The sequence below is a fragment of the Schistocerca serialis genome, chromosome 9, assembly GCF_023864345.2.
Source record: "Schistocerca serialis cubense isolate TAMUIC-IGC-003099 chromosome 9, iqSchSeri2.2, whole genome shotgun sequence".
NCBI lineage: Eukaryota > Metazoa > Arthropoda > Insecta > Orthoptera > Acrididae > Schistocerca > Schistocerca serialis.
Window position 1 is genome coordinate 410,543,301 of NC_064646.1, and position 24,187 is coordinate 410,567,487.

The following is a 24,187-nucleotide window of genomic DNA, read 5'->3' on the forward strand; positions in this document are numbered from 1 at the left end:
TGATTTTAACACCCAGCCTTGAGAATTGTACAATTTATCGAGTAATCGAATTCCAACGGATTTCTTTTGGAACTCATGTGGATCACCTCACACTTTTCGTTATTTAGCGTCAACTGCCACCTGCCACACCATATAGCAATCTTTTCTAAATCGCTTTGCAACTGATACTGGTCTTCGGATGACCTTACTAGACGGTAAATTACAGCATCATCTGCGAACAACCTAACAGAACTGCTCACATTGTCACCCAGGTCATTTATATAGATCAGGAACAGCAGAGGTCCCAGGACGCTTCCCTGGGGAACGCCTGATATCACTTCAGTTTTACTCGATGATTTGCCGTCTATTACTACGAACTGCGAGCTTCCTGACAGGAAATCACGAATCCGGTCGCACAACTGAGACGATATCCCATAGGCCCGCAACTTGATTAGAAGTCGCTTGTGAGGAACGGTGTCAAAAGCTTTCCGGAAATCTAGAAATACGGAATCAACCTGAGATCCCCTGTCGATAGCGGCCATTACTTCGTGCGAATAAAGAGCTAGCTGCGTTCCACAAGAACGATGTTTTCTGAAACCATGCTGATTACGTATCAATAGATCGTAACCTTCGAGGTGATTAATAATGTTTGAATACAGTGTATGCTCCAAAACCCTACTGCAAACCGACGTCAATGATATAGGTCTATAGTTCGATGGATTACTCCTACTACCCTTCTTAAACACTGGTGCGACCTGCGCAATTTTCCAATCTGTAGGTACAGATCTATCGGTGAGCGAGCGGTTGTATATGATTGCTAAGTAGGGAGCTATTGTATCAGCGTAATCTGAAAGGAACCTAATCGGTATACAATCTGGACCTGAAAACTTGCCCGTATCAAGCGATGTGAGTTGCTTCGCAACCCATAAGGTATCTACTTCTAAGAAACTCATGCTAGCAGCTGTTCGTGTTTCAAATTCTGGAATATTCCATCCGTCTTCCCTGGTGAAGGAATTTCGGAAAACTGCGTTCCTCAGCCACTCGACAATCTCCTTCGCATTTTCGTCTCCACATGAGCTTCTCAGTTGCTGGGAGCTTCACTTTCAGCCTTCATGATTGTCTCGGAGCGCTAGTTGTCACGGCATTTGAATGCGGTCTCTCGCTGTGTCTTGTTTTCTTCCTTTTTGTAGAATGTCTTCCATCCTAACATGGGCGGCGCGAAAGCATATTCATTTACGGCGTTTGACCTTATAAATCCTAAAAGTACATGTTCCACGGCCTCTAACCCAATTGGAACACATGTTCCCTCTAATAAATGAGCTTTTAGTTCCGGAGGCCTGCGCATATATGCTCATATCTGCATTTGCCTGTGCGGCCAAGTTCCAAACATTGACAGAAACTTAACGCAAAAACCTCTAGCAAATTTTTACGATAAACCAGGCAGCCTCCACCCGACCGAGCGTCTACCGTGCTACAATAAAGCATTACATTCCGCCACTCCTTTCGTATGCAGATACGCGTCTAAATTCTTGTATGGTATGTCTTCGGGTGGATACTGCGCGCTCGAGTAAACTTAGGCTATGTTCACCCAATGCATTGGGAATGCGGCTGTAAATCCATTGAAGTGACATGTGTTAAGAAGGACTTTATCATATCGCATTGTGAACACTTTCTGCTCGAGGACTGACACTCGTGTTTGTGTTTCCTTCGGCAATTTACCGTCCTCATCTATGCGCGCGGTGGTTCGAGTCCTCCCTCGGACATGGGTGTGTGTGTCTGTCCTTAGGATAATATAGGTTAAGTAGTGTGTAAGCTTAGACTGATGACGTTAGCAGTTAAGTCCCATAAGATTACACACACATTTGAACATTTTTTTATGTGCGCGGAAATGTTAGTCAACTTCGATTTACCCTCGTTTCTGAGTAATTGTCAACTTACTTTTCACACTCTTTTCTCAACTCGTACAGGTCGTTGGTGACCTCTGTTTGTGCCTAACTTCAGCGATCTGTCTATCAAGCTTCTTATTGCAAGGCTTTACCTCGGATCCCAGTATTTTTATTGTCCTCCTTCATGGCAGATAACTGTGATGTGTGGTTTTCTACTATTGTGAGAATTCCACCCAGTGGACTGTGACTTCACGTCTGGCCCACAGACGTGCTTTGTGTTCCCTTGCTCCCACCCCGAGCTTCACTCAACTGGGCTCTGTGCCAGCCATTTCCTCACCCACAGCTGAAGTCTCCTCCTTTGGTTCGACGGTTTCCTTACTTATCAATCTCCCTGACCTCAGCTGCATAGAAAAATGAAACCACACACTAAAACATTCCACAGAACAAACGGAGATAGACAATACATCTCTGATGGCAACCCTGGTATCCGCAATCAGAACAATGACAACGTGGAACAGAATAATCACATCAACAAATTACATGTTATCAATAAGATCGCGCTAACAGAACTGCTCAGATTGTCACCCAGGTCACTTATATAGATCAGGAACAGCAGAGGTCCCAGGACGCTTCCCTGGGGAAGCGTCCTGACATTGGCGTCAAAATGTAGTGAATCGAGAATTCTTTATGATATCCCATAACATGCCAATTACCAATGAAATCACCCCACAATGGGAGCCAATAATTAGGTGACATCAGTTATGTGGAATTACAGAGCAAATTCTTATGAGATTATGGGACTGATAAGCGAATGGAGCAGATTGTTTATATGAATAAAACATGAAATGACTGCTTTTATTTCCGTGCCTTTCACAAAACAAAACGAAACAAAAAAAAGTTACAAATCTCAGGGGCGATTTGACTGGGCGTGGACGGACTAAGTTATTAAGGGGAAGGAGAGGGGAATGAATCATCTCACCATTCTTTGTGGACGTTTGTAGTGCGATGTTGACGTCGGCTGGCTTTGGTTGGGGACGGCGGTGCAGGCCAAAATACAAAGATTGTTTAATTTGTACCAAAGTTCGTATGAAAAGACTAACTAAGTTGCTGATTAAGAACATAATATCAAAAAGTGACAAAAATTTCTGATTCAAGATGGCAGCAAATATTAATAAATGTGTTTTTATTTATATGAACGTCAATAATTAGGTTTTGTTGTAGTTAAGTGTTAAAACTATAAGCTCAGAAAATAGAAGGCTCGAAAAAAGGACAAATTGTGATTGCACGTCCACTCTTTTCTATCAATGGATTTTCCAAATGTTGTATGAAAACTTGCAAATCGTTTAAAAAATACTCTTTCGCTGTTAGAAAGATCTCGAAAACCCATTCACGATATCCGGTGGATGGGACGAACCTGAAATTAAAAAAATCTATCGTACTTCTTAATTAATAATTCAGTAGTATTTAATTACTTAGTTTTTATCATGTTACTAAAATAATTACGTATGAAATTTTTCCTTTTAATATTAATTCTTGCATCATTCACTTCTTTATAAATACTTATTTGTTCATTCATTTATTTATTCATTTATTTAATACTTATTTCTTCATACGTGTATAAAAGCATTAAAAAGCATGTCCACAAATTATCTACAATATTTGTGTTTCAATTAACATGTACTAGTTATTAATGAAAAAACTACTTAATATTAATAATTCAGTTTAAAAAATAACCAGAACATTCGGTTTAAAATATGAAACCGGAATGCAATGATTTCTTGAAGACTGGAAAATTGTAACCCACCCTTTTCTAAGCTATTCATCCCACTGTCAAGGTGAAAGCGTTGGCCGGCCGTAGTGGCCAAGCGGTTCTAGGCGCTACAGTCTGAAACCGCGCGACCACTACGGCCGCAGGTTCGAATCCTGCCTTGCGCATGGATGTGTGTGACGTCCTAAGGTTAGTTAGGTTTATGTAGTTCTAAGATCTAGGGGACTGATGACCTCAGAAGTTAAGTCCCATAGTGCTCAGAGCCATTTGAACCATTTGAAAGTTTCCGTCCTTTTTCTACTTATTATATTACTTACAGTGCTTCTAGGCATCGATTATAATTTAAATAGTACAAATGTAGCTCATAAATTATTAATTGTATTTCCATTTTTCCACGTGTCTCAATAACGACATGTGGGTGTCTGTTAAAACGTGACTCAAAGCCCAAGTTGCTACTAGTAGGTGAACATTGCGCCAAATTAAACTGAATGTCTCGGAAATAGTAAGTTATCTCTATATTTTAAGCATATATTATAATTTTTTCGTGCATTTTCACGTATTAAGTTAGTAAAAAAGTTATTTAATAATGATATAAACGTTTATTTACACTCCTGGAAATGGAAAAAAGAACACATTGACACCGGTGTGTCAGACCCACCATACTTGCTCCGGACACTGCGAGAGGGCTGTACAAGCAATGATCACACGCACGGCACAGCGGACACACCAGGAACCGCGTTGTTGGCCGTCGAATGGCGCTAGCTGCGCAGCATTTGTGCACCGCCGCCGTCAGTGTCAGCCAGTTTGCCGTGGCATACGGATCTCCTTCGCAGTCTTTAACACTGGTAGCATGCCGCGACAGCGTGGACGTGAACCGTATATGCAGTTGACGGACTTTGAGCGAGGGCGTATAGTGGGCATGCGGGAGGCCGGGTGGACGTACCGCCGAATTGCTCAACACGTGGGGCGTGAGGTCTCCACAGTACATCGATGTTGTCGCCAGTGGTCGGCGGAAGGTGCACGTGCCCGTCGACCTGGGACCGGACCGCAGCGACGCACGGATGCACGCCAAGACCGTAGGATCCTACGCAGTGCCGTAGGGGACCGCACCGCCACTTCCCAGCAAATTAGGACACTGTTGCTCCTGGGGTATCGGCGAGGACCATTCGCAACCGTCTCCATGAAGCTGGGCTACGGTCCCGCACACCGTTAGGCCGTCTTCCGCTCACGCCCCAACATCGTGCAGCCCGCCTCCAGTGGTGTCGCGACAGGCGTGAATGGAGGGACGAATGGAGACGTGTCGTCTTCAGCGATGAGAGTCGCTTCTGCCTTGGTGCCAATGATGGTCGTATGCGTGTTTGGCGCCGTGCAGGTGAGCGCCACAATCAGGACTGCATACGACCGAGGCACACAGGGCCAACACCCGGCATCATGGTGTGGGGAGCGATCTCCTACACTGGCCGTACACCACTGGTGATCGTCGAGGGGACACTGAATAGTGCACGGTACAACCAAACCGTCATCGAACCCATCGTTCTACCATTCCTAGACCGGCAAGGGAACTTGCTGTTCCAACAGGACAATGCACGTCCGCATGTATCCCGTGCCACCCAACGTGCTCTAGAAGGTGTAAGTCAACTACCCTGGCCAGCAAGATCTCCGGATCTGTCCCCCATTGAGCATGTTTGGGACTGGATGAAGCGTCGTCTCACGCGGTCTGCACGTCCAGCACGAACGCTGGTCCAACTGAGGCGCCAGGTGGAAATGGCATGGCAAGCCGTTCCACAGGACTACATCCAGCATCTCTACGATCGTCTCCATGGGAGAATAGCAGCCTGCATTGCTGCGAAAGGTGGATATACACTGTACTAGTGCCGACATTGTGCATGCTCTGTTGCCTGTGTCTATGTGCCTGTGGTTCTGTCAGTGTGATCATGTGATGTATCTGACCCCAGGAATGTGTCAATAAATTTTCCCCTTCCTGGGACAATGAATTCACGGTGTTCTTATTTCAATTTCCAGGAGTGTATTTGCTTTTCTAGCAATATTATAATCTTTATGAGTTAACATAATGTGCTGCGTAAAATGTTTGTTGCACTCCAACCGCAAATAACTTAAAATATCAGCATAATTTCATTCATACATAAACCAGAGCTCTGCAGAATTACGGATGGGGGAGCGGAACGGTGTGGGCTTGGGGAAGGCTATACCTTCTGAAAGGCGTAGCGCTATCATGGCTAATCGCCACCAACCGTGACATTGTATTTCAAGAAATTAAAAGAAAATTTCCCCATAAAGGGCTCGATCCGAAACGCTGGTTCTAGTCGCTGATCCACTTTCCAACTATCCCTGCAACCCACAAACTGCGTATACTTATGAAAATTTGTCAACATAATCGTAACAAGAAATCGTCTAAATAATCTCATCTTGAAGTTTATCTTCGAGGAAATATATTAACGCTGCTCCCTGTGGTAGTGCTATTGTGAATAGTATTATTGTACTATCATCCATAGTCTAGATAGTTTGCTTTGATTATAATTCCTTTTGCGAGATATTGCAGAATAAATTACTTTTACGTCTGACTGATGATTAGCAATCATCTTCGATATATGTGTACTCGATACTGACTTCGCCTGTCCCCCACCCAGAGAATTCTTTTCTTTCATCCCAACAGCAAGGAAATAAAAGAACGGACGCAGATCTCGAAACTCCAACAATATTGTATGCTCGCGCACAGCGTATGTAAATTGTTGTCTTCGGTACAAAGCATGGGCGTACCCGACAAAATATGAATATACGCGAAGAGCCAAAGAAACTGGTACACCTGCCTTACTTCGTGTAGGGCCCCCGCGAGGACGCAGAAGTGCCGCAGCACGACGTGGCATGGGATAGACTAATGTCTGAAGCAGTGCTGGAGGGAACTGACGCAGGGCTGTCCACATAAACATGTAAGACTACGAGGGGAGTGAGATCTCTTCTGAACAGCACATTACAAAGCATCCCACATACGCTCAATAAACTTCATTTCTGTGGAGTTTGGTGGCCACCGGAAGTGTTGAAACTCAGAACAGTGTTCCTAGAGTCACTCTGTAGCAATTCTGGACGTTTGGGGTGCACATTGCCCTGCTGGAATTTCCGAAGTCCATGGGAATGGGCAATGGACAAGAATGGATGCTGGTGATCAGGCAGGACGCTTTCGTACGTGTCCCCTGTCAGTCATATCAAGACCCATCAGACGTCCCATATCACTGTAACTGCACAAGCCTCACACCATTACAGAGCCTCCACCGTCTTGAACGGGCCCCTGCTGACATGCAGCGTCGTGGATTCATGAGGTTGTCTCCATACCGTTACACGTCCGTCCGCTCGATACAATTTGAAACGATTGTCGTCCGACCAGGCAACATGTTTCCAGTCATCAACAGTCCAACGTCGGTGTTGACGGGCCCAGGCGAGGCGTAAAGCCTTGTGTCTACATCTACATCTACATTTATACTCCGCAAGCCACCCAACGGTGTGTGGCGGAGGACACATTACTTGCCACTGTCATTACTGTCGTGCAGTCATCAAGGGTACACGAGTGTACCCTCGGCTCCGAAAGAGCATATCGCTGAAGCGTATCGCTGATGTTTCGTCGAATGGTTCGCGCGCTGACACTTGTTGATAGCCCAGCATTGAAATCTGCAGCAAACTGCGGAAGAGTTGCACTTCTGTCATTCTGAACGATTCTCTTCAGTCGTATTTGATCCCGTTCTTGCAGGATCTTTTTCCGGCCGCAGCGATGATGAAGATTTTGTGCTTTACCGGATTCGTGATACTCACCGTACACTCGTCAAATGGTCGTACGGGAAAATGTCCACTTCATCGCTACCTCGGAGTTGCACCGAGTATAACACCACGTTCAGACTCAGTTAAATCTTTATAACCTGCCATTGTAGCAGTAGTAACCGATCTAACAACTGCGCCAGACACTTGTTGTCTTATATAGGCGTTGCCGACCGCAGCGCCGTACTCTGCCTGTTTACGTATCTCTGTATTTGAATAAGTGAGCCGTGGTGAAAACAGCTGTTTTGAACAGAGCGCCGTAGCGCGTAGTGTGAGGCAGTCGCCCTCCGTTTCTGGCGGTGGCGCTGCTGTGGCAATCGCAGCTTTGATGTCTCCCTCTGGTGCATTTAAGGGCGCTATGAGCTCGCCAGTTAGTCAGTCTGGGGTCAGTCTGGGTCAGTCTCTCGTCCGCCGTTGTGAGGTAGTTAGTGTTTGTCTGTCGTCCGGAGTGCTAGTATGTGTTAGGCCGCCAGTCTGCTCGAGTTTGCTCAGGCAACGGTCATTGGCGGTTGGATCGATCGTTTGATCGGACGCGCACTGGGACACAAGATGAGCGTCGGCGCGTGTGAGGTCGCCACGTGAATCCAGTGGGCCCCGCCATATAGCGAGTGGTAGTGGCTTCGCGGCCGACACCAGAGCAACAGGAGTCAACCCACGACGTCGGTCTGGACGGTGCGAGCGGCGACGCCGTGGTGTAACTAGTTCTCCGAGCGCTTCTGGGCCCCTTCAGTTACCATCTTGTGGAGCTTGGCTGGGTCCTTCCTGGTGCAGGGATGTCGTTTTGCCAGCGGGCATGTTTGCATATCTGGGTCCGAGCCAGTATTTCCGCCATCGTGTGTCTGTGAGTGAGTGGGAGTCGCGACGGAGCAGCAGTCGCGGACGGAGCAGCGGGCAGTCGGTCGCTTGGTGCGGACCGGGAAAGACGCGAGATCGGCGCGCCTTCCTGCGTCCGTTGAAGCGGCTGGCAGCGGACGGTTCGGGAGAGCGATTTGGGGATGCTGCGCCAGGTCTTCTCCAGAAATCGCAGTTATTAGAAGTTAAGTGATTGGTGATATGTTGTGTGATTTGCTAAATTCTACTTGTTTTCTTGGTCAGTCTCTCGTCCCCAGCTTGCTCGTCTGTCTCTCGTCCGCATTTGTTAGGCAGTTAGTGTCTGTCATGTTTGTAGGATATGGCGTGTTAACGAATTTATTGCTTAGAGTGTAACGGCCCAATACCTGAAGTATGTTTTTATCTTGCCTATCATCTTGAGAGGCGGTATATGTGTAGTGTAGAGCATGTTAACTCGTTTGGCCGACCTTCTATAATTTTATGCAAGATTCCACTTCATGGGATTTTATTTAAATGGTCATTTTAGTATATAAAGTTGCCACCCTACCAACGTAAGACTTTTCTTAGAAGTTAAAATCAAGTCGCACCTTCGGTGGCAAGTTAATCTTTTAATTTTAGTGTTTTGTACCATTTCCATCCCTCCTACGGGGTGCATAGTTTGTGTGCTTGTGGGAATTGTTAAAACTTTTACTTAAAGGTAATCTGGTGTGTTGCAGATTTGCACCAGTGTAGTCTTTCAGAGGTTGTTGTGAGCGGTCGTGACTACGGCCGTGTCAAAAGGGAGCGGCAAGGTTCACAGCCCGAAAGCTCATACACTCAGAAATTTGTTTCTTTCTGCCCCTGAATAAATTTTAACTTGATATTTAGAGGATGCTTTCTGCTTATAATTTTAAATCTGTTTCTTTTAAAAAAAAGGCTTTTAGGAACAAAATTCCCATTTGTTAAAAGTAATTTGATTTTGATTTCATCAGTTACTCCCTGGCAACCACTTCCACGCTCACATAGTGTGATCAAATGTGTTAATGTTCTTGATGAATCGCTAGTAAATAAAATATTTTTTAAGAATATTCTTTGAAAATAAATCAACGATTCTATAACTTTGTCTGTACCAGTTTCTTTGGCGCTTCAGTGTAAAATGATTTGCTACAGATAACCATAGGTACAACAGAGGCAACATATCCCACAGGCATGAAATAGTAGGTCATAACTTTGTCAGCGTTTGGCCCAGGGGTTCACGCTGTAACGCTTCGCGTCATTGTATTACCTGTTTAAGTTCCCCGTTCTGGGAAGGTTTGGGCACGTTATCGTGTATTTTTATCGCTTTCTCGACTGCAACCTGCCGTTGCCCTGCTGTGCGCCACACGGGGAACTGCAGTGGTGAACGAGCTGCGGGCGCGCCGTTGGTTATCTGTCTCTCGCCTCACGGGACCTCAGTTCGATTATACGCGCTACCCACTCACCCGCGACCGAATCTCGATTAGCACAGCCGGGCAGGCAGGCGGGTGGAGGGGGAGGGGGGGGGAAGAGGGGTGGGTGGCTTGCTCTAGGCGTTGGAGGCATTGCTAGCCTAGCGAAAGCACACAACATCCTGTCCCACGGTCATCGCCCACTCTGCTGCCATCTATGTGTAGGTGTACAGCGGTAAACACCTCCGCTGACACCCACCTGCAGTTAATTTAGTTATTTACCAGATAGCGTTTTAGGAACTTGTAATCTAATTTGGCGCTACCTGTTTACTACCGACGTGCAGCGCTTCGTTAAACCTTGTAGACCCCTCTAGCAATCGATAAATAACGGATTACCAAGAACTTTGTAACGCTATAACATTGATATGATACATTTTCTAACATATCCCTTAAGTATCTTCGTTTTTATTCATATTTACTAGAGAAACCTTTTTGGGGGTACGATATATCAGCTTCTGTATAGCTTCTCTAATTTTCGTTGCTCCCAGACTTCTTCATCCTTCGAGAGCGTCGTTCCCTTTCTTCTTGGGTCCACTTTCTTCCTCTTGGAGACCTGTTTCTTCCCTGAAATCCTGGCTTTTATGTTGCTTCTCTAAAAAGTATTGTAATGTATTATGTCCGTTCTAATTCCTGTGTTTTTCATATCTCTGACAATTCCGGTGAATCATGTGGGTTTGGATTTGTAGCTGATTAGTAAGTTGAAGATCTGCTTGGTTAGCGTGCGCTAATGAGTTTAGCTACGTAATACATCAAAAGTGTGCACCGAAATCTCCTCCAATTAACCAGAGCTGTAATCTTCAGCACACGCACATCACCCCAATGTGTCCCGTAAAACATAACTTGATCTCACACTTACCAACTTCTCGTCTTACATGAGGTATACACACACACACACACACACACACACACACACACACACACACACACACACACACTTAATCGTGCCAAGCAATTGACGTAACAAAGCAAAGCGCAAAGGTGTTGCTACCATCGCAGGTTACTCTCTGAGAAATACGAAAACACGTAACATTTCCTTTCCATTCCCCACTGACATAACCCAATGAGGTAATAATTTAAATAAAACTATAAAAGTTGTTAAAGATCATTTTACAAAATGCATATCAAAAATGAAACTAATTATTTGTTTTACACATAGGTAACATTCTTAAGTTACACAGATTGTGTAAATAAGCCATACGAAATAGAGCACATCAAATGGAAAGGATTCCAAATGACAAAAAACATATATAAGAAAAAACTTAAGCATGGAACACAAAACAAAGACACAGTCAATGTTAAGGCCTGAAACACTGTATGCAGCACGAACACTTAAAATAACAAGATTTGGGGTTCTTGAAAACTGGAAAAAGTTGAAAGGAAAAGTCGTAAGGAAAATGTTGGGACCTGGAATTAATAGTAATGTTGAGTACAAATTAAGATAAAGCAGAGAGCTCTGATGTAACGAGGAAAGAAGGCCACATTTACCGAATGGATAGTAAGGACTGCAGGTAATAGACCATTTTCGTAAATGCCGGCACCGTAGTCTCAACAGCATCGACATATTGTAACGTTGTTCATATCAAATCAACTCAGAACTTTTTAATTTCATTGAGAACTGAATAATAAAGCTAGTTATTGAATAAACTGTCTTGTCATAAATCGCCGTCATTGTTATCTAAACTAGGTTCGTCCACGTGTGAGTGCAGGCTTTCTCGGCGAATTTCATATACGAGGTCTTCACGGGTTGTCAGCCGAGTAGCGTCATCGTCTCGTAACAACGTTTCGATGGAATGCGTCTCCATGATCTGCGCCTGAAAATGATGAAGGCCTTTATTACTGTGAAACTACCGAACGTTACTGATTGATACTTAATCCGTTAAACAAAGTAATGCATTTTAATTTTATGCCAGGTTTGTTTTGATGGGGAAACCACATAAATAGTTCAGTACTAATATGATAATGCGTCAATTATTTTTTTCAATTTAACAATTCGAGGCAATGACAACATTTCAGTTTGAATAAAAGTGTTATGAATTAATTTAAATCAAATAATAATGGCAAACTGTCTATCTGTTCATTTAGTGGTTGCTTTTGTTAACGGGTTTCTGGTGGTTACTGCGTGTTTCATATTTCGGCAGAGCACTGAAAGGCCTAAGTCGAACAAGGTCCCTGGAATAGAAGACTGATGATAGCTTTGGGTGAGCCAGCCACGATAAACTCTTCCATCTGGTGGGTAAGATGTATAAACAGGCGAAATAGCGCTTACTGCAAAAAGAAAGCAGGTGTTGACAGGGGTGTATATTATTGAACTATCAGTTTAGTAAGTCAGGGTTGCAAGATACTAACACGAATTCTTTACATAAGAATGGAAAAACTGGTAGAAGCTGATCTCGAGGGAGATCAGTTTGAATTCCGGAGAAATGTAGCAACGCGCAAGGCATTCTGTGGTATCACGTATCGATACCACCCCAGGGGCAATAAGGTTTGCAACGGAACTGTAAGATTCAGTCACACGGCGACAGCAGTAGTGTGGGATCAGGCGGGCCAGATGGTGGACACCTGTGGAGCCACGTCTCCAGTAGCTCGAAGCTGCCGCAGTACAGGACGGCCGGTGGCAGTCGCAGCCTCTACGCTATAGAGACGCCGCCTAGCCGCGCGTCCATCGTTCGTGCTCTTCCTTGTTAACATTGCTGCATTATTTATAATCAGTGTGTGTATGCTTGGAGTAAAACAAGTAAATGTTCCGTTTTCCGTTTTAACCTCTTCGCTACTCATTTCTGCTCCGCTCCAGCTTTCCTACCACGACAGCTGCCGCATCACTCTAGAACTTTTCCTATGAGCATATCTGGGTTAGTTCACTGAACATTTTGCTTATGCGATAGTCAACAGCATGTATACATTATTAAAAATGCATAACACTGTGCTGTCTATAATAATGATTCAAAGGACTCTAAGCACTATAGGACTTAACATCTGAGGTCATCAGTCCACTAGACTTAGAACTAGTTAAACCTAACTAACCTAAGGACATCAGACACATCCATGTCCGAGGCAGGATTCGAAACTGCGACCGTAGCGGTCGCGCGGTTCGAGACTGAAGCGCCTAGAACCGCTCGGCCACAAAGGCCAGCAATCCTGAGTTAAAAACGAGCATCAAAACCGATTCAGGGATTAGTGAAAAATAAGTGAAAAAATTACGTATTCAAATAAGCAAATACAAATTCACTTTACGCCTTCCCGAGAGGCAATCTCCACTTACTCCAAATTAATAATATAAGTGTAGATCAGATGTGGCTTGGATTCAAAGAAATAGTATCGGCAGCAATTGAGAGATTTATACAAAATAAATTAACAAACGACAGAGCTGATCCTCCTTGGTGCACAAAACGGTTTAGAACACTGTTGCAGAAACAACGAAACAAACATGCCAAATTTAAACATACGCAAAATCCCCAAGATTGACGATCTTTTACAGAAGCTCTAAATTTAGAGCGGACTTCAATGCTCCAAAGAGATTCTGGTCGTATGTGAAGAATGTTAGTGACAAGGAAGAAGCAATGCCTTCTCTGCCCGATAGTAATGGAGATACTATCGAAGACAGTGCTGCCAAAGCAGAGTTACTGAACACAGCCTGCGTGCTTATGGAATATCGTCTCAGTTATGTGACTGGATTTGTGGATTCCTGTCAGAGAGGTCACACAGTTCGTGTAATTGACGGAAAGTCATCGAGTAAAGCAGAAGTGATTTCTTGCGTTCCCCAAGGCAGTGTAATAGGCCCTTTGCTGTTTCTTATCTATGTAAACGATTTGGGAGACAATCTGAGCAGCCGTCTTAGGTTTTTTTGCGGATGACGCTGTCGTTTGTCGACTAATAAAGTCATCAGAAGATCAAAACAAACTGCAAAACGGTTTAGAAAAAATATCTGAATGCTACGAAAAGTGGCAGTTGACCCTAAATAACGAAACGTGTGAGGTCATCCGCATGAGTGCTAAGAGGAACTGGTTAAATTTCAATTACACGATAAATCACACTAATGTAAAAGCCATAAATTCAACAAAATACCTAAGTATTACGAACAGCTTAAATTGGAAGGAACACACAGAAAATGTTGTGGGGAAGGCTAACCTAAGACTGCGTTTTATTGGAAGGACACTTAGAAAGTGTAACAGACCTACTAAGGAGACTACCTACACTATGTTTGTCCTTCCTCTTTAGAATACTGCTGCGTGATGTGGGATTCTTGCCAGCTATGACTGACGGATTACATCGAAAAAGTTCAAAGAAAGGCAGCACATTTTGTATTATCGCAAAATATGGGAGAGAGTGCCACATAGATAAGACAGGATTTGGTCTAGGCATCATTAAAGGAAAGGCGTTTTTCGTTGCGACTGAATCTTCTCACAAAATTTCAATCACCAAATTTGTCCTCTGAAAGCGAAAATATTTTGTTGACACCGACCTGCATAGGGAGGAACGATCACCACGATAAAATAAGGGAAATCAGAGATCATACGGAAATATGTAGGTGTTAATCCTTTCAGCCCGCTATACGAGATTGGAATGATAGAGAATTGTGAAGGTGGTTCGATGAACCCTTTGCCAGGCACTTAAATGTGATTTTCAGAATATCCATGTAGATGTAGGTGTAGATTCCAAACCAATGAAGAATATAACAGACAACACAGTGCTACGCGTTTTGAAATATCTGTACAAGCTGTTAAGCGTCGCCTAAGCAAGATGTTCAGTGAACTAACACTGTTTTACGATATCCTGAGCCTTGCGCATGTTGATGTCGATACCAATGCTCGCGGAAAGTCCTTGGGTTTTATTACCCAGCTACTGTTTCTCTGGCGTCCCTGTATGTGGCACACTTGTGCCGCCTCAAGCGACACCTAAGCGCGCGCGCACAGCTGAGACTTCACGTCTGTCTCCTGGAGGCTGTCTGCGAAGGAGAAATTCTGGATCCCAGCCTGAGGTTGTTAGCCGTCGAGGTCCGCTTACCGCATTCGGAAGGCCGATTTTATTCTTTGAGTAGTGTGCCACCTTCTGCTGGAGAGAGTAATAGTGAAGTGTCCATTACGTAACAAAAGAAGTAAGGGACAACGTTCTCATTGGGTATCTGCCTCATGATTGGTGATCTCATCGCGCTGTTACCAAAATCTAAACGTCACGCAGAAACTCCCGACATAACTTCACCTTAGCCCGGAAGAGTCGCCCTCTGCTTGTGCAGTGGCAGGTTGAACTTGGCCGTTCGACTAGGCCTATTTCCTGCCGCCTGAGTTGGTGGGCGTGGCTAAAGCAACGTCTTCAATTCTCCTAGGCCTGACGCAGGAATAATGCTGGGCATGACTTGTGTGCGGTTAAGTAGAGTCCTTGCAGGATACGTTGGCCGATGTGCAGAGAGCAGTTTTCATCCAAAGTGATCGACAAGCTCGTTCGTTTGTTTGGAAGGGAAGGCCGACATTACCCACTTCGGCCTGCTGCTATGACAGAATCGAGGCGCACGCCCTGCAGTCTCTCCGAAATGGTTCTACACAAACTGTTGCGCAAGAAAAAGCTGTTTTGCGTTATCTATAGCTTTATGTGTCAGCTTCATGATGAAGAGCTCATCACTTCGATTCGAAAAAAATTGCAGTGAAACGTAGGGGTCGCTATGATTTTGCGTTTGGTACATATTACGTAGTATGCTGCTGCGTATGAAATTTGGCAAACATATTCTTCTTTAGACTTGCATGCAGGTGTCTATCTGTCACTAATTACGAGAAAACTGAACATACGCATCTCACTCATTTGTGACCGCGATAAAGCCAAAATGAAATATCCATACATTCCTAATATCTCATAAACCGTTTCAGGTACTGAAACGAAATTTTGGCAAATGATAGTAAAAAAAGGAGAGTATTTTGTCTTGTGGCTGTTATGAGAAATTTCGTTATCTACCGTCTTATCCCACTAACTAGCGGATTTTTTCGATGAAAGTACGTAATTCTTTAGGGCGATCGATAGCTCGTGAAATTAGAAATGGTGTGGGTTTTGGAACAACATAAGAGAAGACATTAAATGTTATTTTTGAACTGAACATGTGCGTTTTCATAAGCTATTGACTTTACGCGTCCTCGATTTCTCACTTGATAAACCACTGTTTCAGAACGCTCACGCAACTGCAAATGGTTCAAATAGCTCTAAGCACTATGAACTTTAACATCTGTCATCAGTTCCCTAGACATAGAACTACTTAAACCTAAGGACATCACACACATCTACGCCCGGGGCAGGATTCGAACCTGCGACCGTAGCTGTCGTGCGGTTCCGGACTGAAATGCCTAGAACCGCTCGGTCACCGCGGCCGGCTGCTCACGCAACTGCGACCGCACAACTTGTTAGCTGATAGACATTGTGTAAAGTCCTCTGCGTTTTGGCAAAAGAAGCAAATTTTAACACGGTTATACTCAAAATTCGCCACGCATGATGCTTCACTGAAAGTTACAAATGGTTAATAAGTGGGGCGAAAGTAAATTGCTGTTTTTGTTGCATTTTCAGCGGAATTTTGTCTAGATACTAATCGAAGCAGAGATAGTAGCAGAATTTTCTGATGAACACCATGCGAGTGTGGGCATGGAGCGGCTTCCACTTAATATTTACAAAAAAAAATGTGAGTGCAGGATTCAGTTTCAGGTCGGCATTTCCCCACCAGCGCTCGGCATTTCATAAACCAGCACCTCCCCGTACTCCTTGCTTTGCAGACTGCGCATCTACCAGCCACGTTATTTTGCACGGACTCTACTCGCCGCGTTTCTTGAAATCACCTGTGCGTTGCTACTGAATTATAAATATGACTGGTGTCTGTTCTGTAGCACACGTCCTACAGAACAGACATCACTCATATCCATAATTCTATTGGAGCAACGGGTCTTTGATAAAAAAATTTCAGTACGGATGAGCAACCGATGTCCGAAGTTTTATGGGACTCAGAAATCACTGAGTGAGAGGTTAGCAGGCGGAGGTAGCTGCTGTGTGGCGAGAGGAAAGCTTGGAAGTTTGATTCTAGCGGAAAGCGTGTCCAGATGGCCGTCGCTATAAAGTGAGCGTGGTGCTGGATGGATCACCCGTTACTGACTGCTGCGGCCAACCGTGTGAATTTGACTAAGCCTCATGCTACGGACTTTAGTGGGATTGTTCCAGCAAGGAGTGTGAACACACTGCCATTACTACACAAGCTCAAATGTTTGGCGACCGCCTTCACGTGCGACGTCCAGCGAACGGCCTCAAATATAAACGCCTTCTTCAAGTGATTTTTCATCAGCTTTATGTTTTGACCATCTGATGAAGGGCTACCCACAAAACACGTAATGCAATAAAGAAGTTCACCAGCATCTTGTGAGCTATCGGCATAGGTCATAATTTTTATAACTTCATGTTTTTTTTCTGCGATCCATTCTCAGAGAATCAGGGAAATAGTACCTACACTCCTGTTCTTCTCTTTTGTCGGTAGAAGAAAACGCAGACTTCAATGACAGCTGAAGTTTTGTTGACACGTTTCGCCTTTCTGAGGCATCTTGAGAATTTGTTTACGAACTGTTGGTAAAGCATTTGCCATAAGTAGCCAAAACTTCTCATGTGCTGCTATGCTAGGAGGAGGTTTCCCTTGGTATCATAACTGGTGAAACCCTTGAAATATTCTCAATTGGCTTTTCCTTCAACCCATTACCAGCTCACTGGGGCTTAACTGAAAAGAAACGAGCTCTACATACTCCTCAAACATTTTGACACTCTACACACGTTTTAACACCAAAGATGGATAAGAGTCCTATCAGGAGGGTGTTCATATTGCTTTGAAGAACCACTCTAATAACAAATTACCTAAAATTTAATGTAAAGGACGATCAAAACGCTTTCGTTTGAGTGCGCTGCTGCAGCTCATACACAACCCAGCGCGACTCCGATGCGGGTATATAAGCACCGACATATAGGCAAAGGATTAGTGTGGCCTTCGAAAGGAAATTTTTTGATCGCCCGTTCGTTGTAGAACAGAAAGTGATAGCCATTTTTCACGAATTTCGGGGCTTACCTATTTCATATACCAGAAGAACATATCATGTAGCTGGTGCGACTACAATTGGATACGGATTCTCCAGCGTATCTCAATACCGGCAGCCACTTTGGTGAAGTGGTGGTGGAAAGTACAAGGCAGGAGCAGGGAGCAGAAGAATTCTAGACTAAGAGGCTTGCCTCTCTCGGTTCCGAAGCGGCACAAAAGTTTGACTTTATCGGAGCAAAGTGGGCGCCGCAGAGTCTCAAGTTTCGCTATGACGCAGCGCCAGGCCTCCCAAGTAGCGACCATCCGGCGAATTCGGATAATGGTCCTCTCAGCGCCCGGCCACAAACCACTCCACGCGGAGCTCCTCCCTCGACGCCATGCATTCATTACCTCAGTTGGAATGCTTAACGATTCACAGCCACTTCCCAGACGTATTCCAGAGTTTGATTCTGTCTCACTTTCTATTGGTCAAAGTTTTACTGTCAAAAGGCAAACAAACAGATGTCCAAAAGGCAAACAAACAGATGTCGTCGAAACCTGCATAAACACTCTGAAAACCTTTTTATACCCGTTTGGTCGCAAGAGAAACGCTGTACAAAGACTTTCTGTTGGTATTGAGATTATTATTCCTCAAAAATTTAACTGCTTACATCCGTGAATATCTACCTTCAACGTAACGCTCGTTTATTTTCTGGTCTATACCAGCGAGATGGTAGTGATTTAAAGTGAATGTCAATTCATAATATTTCAACGTTTTAACCATTTCCGATATTAGCTTACAAACAAAGGATACCTCCAGAATACGAGTATTATGGTCGGGATAGAATATGTCCTGTTTCGACGTTTTTTCTCTCAGAATAGTCTCGGACAAACATTTGAACTGATAAATATTATGACAGAGATTTTACTTAAACAATAAATATATCTGATAATTCCACCTCGGGGAAAAATACAGATTCTTCTTGCACACACGTTTCTTTGTTGTTACTAGAGCACCAGTTGGTTTTCTTTTCCTCTGCAAGATATAAATTATTGTAACGTCAAATACTTACCTTTTCGGTTAAGGTCGTCTCAGTGTTAGTAAGAACCATTACAGCTATATTAAGATACATTTATTATGTCATCATTGTTTGTGCCATAATAAACGTACCTTAATACGCCTGTGGTAACTGTTATTAACGTTAATATGAATAAGCTTTGGCGCAGAAGATTACCAAATTAATGGTTATCTTTAACACTGTCAGTTTTTACAAGATGTAGACCCTAATAGATACCTTTGTTTCTTGCGTTGCTAGCTATCTTACGCCGTAAAGGTGATATTTTTATGCGCTTTGTCATCAGCAAATAATTATGTTTTTAATTGATTTTACATGTATGTTACGGAATTAAAGAGGCTCTTATGGTTAATAAGTAAACACTGCTTCCAATCTTATATTACATACACCTTTTAAGAAGGAAATAGACCTTGTAAGAATAACGTTGTCGATATCCTTACCAGCGAACGACACAGCAGTGCAGTTAGTACGTTAGTTACATTATTTAACATATCACCTGAAGGATATTTTCATCAAATTAATGTGGGACGGGTCACTTACCGTGTCGTGAATATATAATTAATTTTAATATGATTAGGTTTGCAATTAATGAATATGTTATTTTCCAGTTCTGCACAAGCTACTACACGCAAAACTAGGTTCTTCCTTTCTTTTTTTAAGTATATGCCATCAGTTCATAAAGAATAATTCGTCTATGGAAGAGCAGCGGTTGTCCAGAAGAAATAATTTTAGGTTAGATTCTAAAACTCTTTTACTACCTGTTAGGCGTGCGGAGTGGCCGATCGGTTTGAAGCATCATGTCATGGACGGCGTGGCCCCTCCCGTCGGAGTTTCGAGCCCTTCCTCGGACATGGGTGTGTCTGTTGTTCTTAGCATAGGTTAGTTTAAGTAGTGTGTAAGTCTAGGGACCTATGACTAAGCAGTTTGGTCCCTTAGGTATTCCCACACGTTTGAACATTTTGAACTGACTGTCAAATATTATGTTTATTAGGAAAATGCTCAAAAAATTTTGTCCGTGACTATTGAACTTACTGAGTCCCTGGCAGCTTCAATACTGACCAATAAAGGTTTTCTACCGTTGTATGTATGAACATCATCGTTCCTCTCATATTTTGGTCAATTATTTGTGATCAGTTTTATTTACGAATATATACAGGGTGAACATTAACAAAGCGGAGTTCGTCCACGTTTGGACCACCTTCTCGGTCAGTATGACAATATCGGACCACACACGATCGCTGCAATATCTGCAACAGTCTGGCCGCTTGGATTCGTTATAGTCAATGATCCTCATAGTCCTGAATGGCCTCATGCGATTTTCGTGTGTTTCTAAAACTTAAAGAACACCTTGAAGGTCTTTATTTTGATAGTAATGAAATAATGCAAGCAGAGGTAAGGTTGTGGCCCCAACAAAAAGTGAAACATTCTACGGTGACGGTATCAACAAATGTGTCTCGTATTTGGAGAAACGTGATCATCGCCAGGGTGACCCGTTGAAAAATAAGTATGTTCACTTGAAGAATAAAAATGTGTAATGTTATTGACTTTTTTTTAGTTTTAAAAGTCTTCCCATTAAAAATTTTGGCCATTGCTTTTCAGGACGCCCTGGTATAATGAATTACTAACTGAAAAGAGCTGCGCAAATATAGAGTAAGAACCAAAACTCTGCAAAGATTGCCAACTTGTTATAAATGTTCAGGAACGTAAAAATTTAGTGTCCAGATAGAACAATACCAAAGAGCAGCAACTGAAATCAGGCAACTCATACAAATATCTGGTTTTAACAATTCGTCGAAAGGCTTAATATTCAACGATTAAATTCCTTAACAGATCGATACGCACTATAGAAAAGGATATACGTATGTGTGTGTGTATGTATGTATGTTCCACATCTGCTCCTAAACCACTGAACCGATTTTAGAAAAAGGTTGGTACACATATCACTGTCAGCTAAATATCGCTCTTGGGGTAAGAACTATCTATCATAGTTCACGAGATATGAAGTCATAAACAGTCAGGTGCGTGAAAAGCTGCCGCATCATGCATCACATTTAAATTTATTATTTCTGTGCTACTAAATTTATTCACAATAAATTTCACAGACAGTATTGACATTTGCCGCTAAATGCATCTACAGAATTGCATGATGATACTACACAAAATTCAGGAGGTACGATGTCATAAACACTAGCTGCGTGAAAAACTATCGCGTTGTGCACGACGTTTAAATTAATTACTTCTTTGCTACTACCTATATTTGCAAAATATTTCGCACACAGCACCCACATAATACATCACTTAATGTACCTACACTAATACATCATTGTACGATACACACGTAATATATCACTTACCCACATAATATATCACTTAATGTGTGGTGTCACCGCCAGACACCACACTTGCTAGGTGGTAGTCTTTAAATCGGCCGCGGTCCGTTAGTATACGTCGGACCCGCGTGTCGCCACTATCAGTGATTGCAGACCGAGCGCCGCCACACGGCAGGTCTAGAGAGACTTCCTAGCACTCGCCACATTTGTACAACTGACTTTGCTAGCGGTGGTTCACTGACAAAATACGTTCTCATTTGCCGAGACGATAGTTTAGCATAGCCTTCAGCTACGTCATTTGCTACAACCTAGCAAGGTGCCATTATCAGTTACTATTGATGTTGTGAATCATGTACCGTCAAGAGCGACGTTCACCATTAATGGATTAAAAAGTATTCCATCAGCTACGTCCGTTTTTCTAAATTCTAATTTCCTTGTCCTGTTCCAGACCTCACGCCAGCCTGCGTGAGCTAAAACGCGTGCCTTTCGGCCTTCTCTAGTATTACCTGCCAACCACAACATAATGTACCTACACTAATACATTATTGTACGACACATAGTTCAAGAGATATGACTTCATAAGCACTGAGATATGTGAAAAATGCCGCATCATGTGTAAAGTTTTAATACATTTTGTTGTGTACATAGTTCCACATAGTCAGCGCGTACACAACTTTCCCACCAGAGCGCGCCCCGCTAAGCACAACAACGCAGGCACAGCGCTCGTCCGTCTCCGCACTACGAGATGACGCTGTCTTAGAGACAGACCAAATTCTGCTTCCACCGATCGGTGTATTAATATGTAACGCAGCCAATGAGATTGCTGCTAACGTAGAACCTTTTCTCCTCGTGGATCACACTCGCGCAGTGATACATGAACGTGCGAGGTATCACAACGAGTGTACAGACCTCCAGTTAGTCAGTATGCATTTGTCTGCACCAGTCTGTATGAGTTCTACATTTGTCTGTACCAGTCTTTAGTCAAGTTTCAGTCTGCGCCTAATAAGATTGCCATATTCCTGTACATAGCCATCAAAATAAATGTATAGGCACTTTTGTCAAGTATCAGAGATATATGTGAGAATAAGATTAACGTACCAATACCAAAGGAACTTCAGATTGTCAATTGTAAATAGCATCCAGAATCAAGTTAAGTAATTTTATGTCTGTTATTATTTTAATAAATGTGTGTGAAAATTAATCAAGCTCTGTTTAAAGTTGGTCACCGTTAATCTGCTACTCTAAGTGTGCAAGTGGCATTTCTATCAACTGACCTAACGGCAAAAGATAAACACGCCACAATAAGACCACGGGACATATTGCTGACACTCGTCTACTTCGTTAGAACGACAAGTCAAATAAGCTGATGATGTGTGTACTGAAGGTCTTACAGTATGCACACCACATATTTATTCCTTATTACTAAGAGACTCGCACTCCTTAATTAAATTCCTGAAACCTTGTACGGCTTATGACAGCTTTCAACTTTGATGTGCCGGCTGCTGTGGCCGCTTCAGTCCGGAACCACGCGGCTGCTGCGGTCGCAGGTTCGAATCCTGCCTCGGGCATGGATGTTTGTGGTGACCTAAGGTTAGTTAGGTTTAAGTAGTTCTAAGTTTAACCATCTGATGACCTCAGATGTTAAGTCTCATAGTGCTTAGAGCCATTTGAACTTTGATGTGCAAACTTCTGTAGGCGAAAACAATAGCCGCCTGTGGAGTTACGAAGAAGCGTGTGAGGCGTAATGCCTGCACTGAGCCCATGTAAGTAACAGAGGGAAGCGAGCAGATAGATGCAATGAGTCATATCCCGCACCACAGATGCGCTCAGATAGAGTAGCTAGCTTCGTTTCGGCTGTGGCCGAACGATCTCAGCATCTTACGACCTTTGAAATTATCAAGTAGTTAAATCCGTATATTTGGGAAACAAAACTGTATTTATTTCGACTATTATGACTTTCACTAATTTTTATTACTTTAATTTGTTTATTGGGGTGAATGATGGTGTGAATGGCGGTAAGAGAATGAATGAATATTGTTATGTCTGTTAACTGAGTATATGTTAGCGTAAGAACTGTGTACTAATAGGGCGAAACACACTCAGGGAAATCGTAATGTGCAACAAGCCAGTTTATGTGACTAAGAAAATAATATACATTTTGCGATAATTTTGTCATTTGAAGAGGGACTTATTTCGATATTTGTAGATATTATAAATCTGTTCTTTTGGTAAGTTGTTAATAAAACCCATTACGTTGTCATCGGTCAGATGCAAAAGACGCGGAATGCGCCGTTTAATACTAATAATTGATTTGTTACGATGTATATCAACAATCAGAGGACAGTACGTTTGAAAATATTTTTTGGCCTTAGAGAATTGCTTTGTCAAGTCTAAGGACAATACAGATTCAAACTATGATAGTATACGGATGTGGATACAAGGAGCTCGGAACAGGTGTGAAAATTTTACTGAATAGTGGCTACGAATTGACCGTGAAGTGCTGCAAAGTGGACGCGAAAGTGTGAAAAAGATAAACATGTGAAACTCCGATTTTTATATGTAAACTGTAACCAAAATCCCTGGTGTACTACACAAGACGCGATCGCAAACTAAGTATTCGTAGTGGCTAAACTGTTTAATACTTGAAACAGCGAGTATTTTGTCAGACAGTCCGTTTGTTAAACCTTTTGGTAACTGGTTTGGTTAATTGCCATGAGCTGGCTATTCAGTGTGAGTGTGATTACATGTGAATTACGAAACTGTAACTTAAGATTATCATATGCTTGGCGGTGTTTTGTATCAAACAAGTCACAAGATAATGAAGTTTTCACGCACAAGCTACCTATCAATTAAGCCCTCAGCTAAGCTGATGCTGAAAAACATTGATTGCACTCGTTGGATTCGTATCATGCAACTGGTTCTGCAACAGCTTTTCCAGTAGAACATCAGTATTCTTTTCTTAACAAGGAAAGCGTATGGAGAAGAAACCGCAGAAAGGTGAGTGGTCAT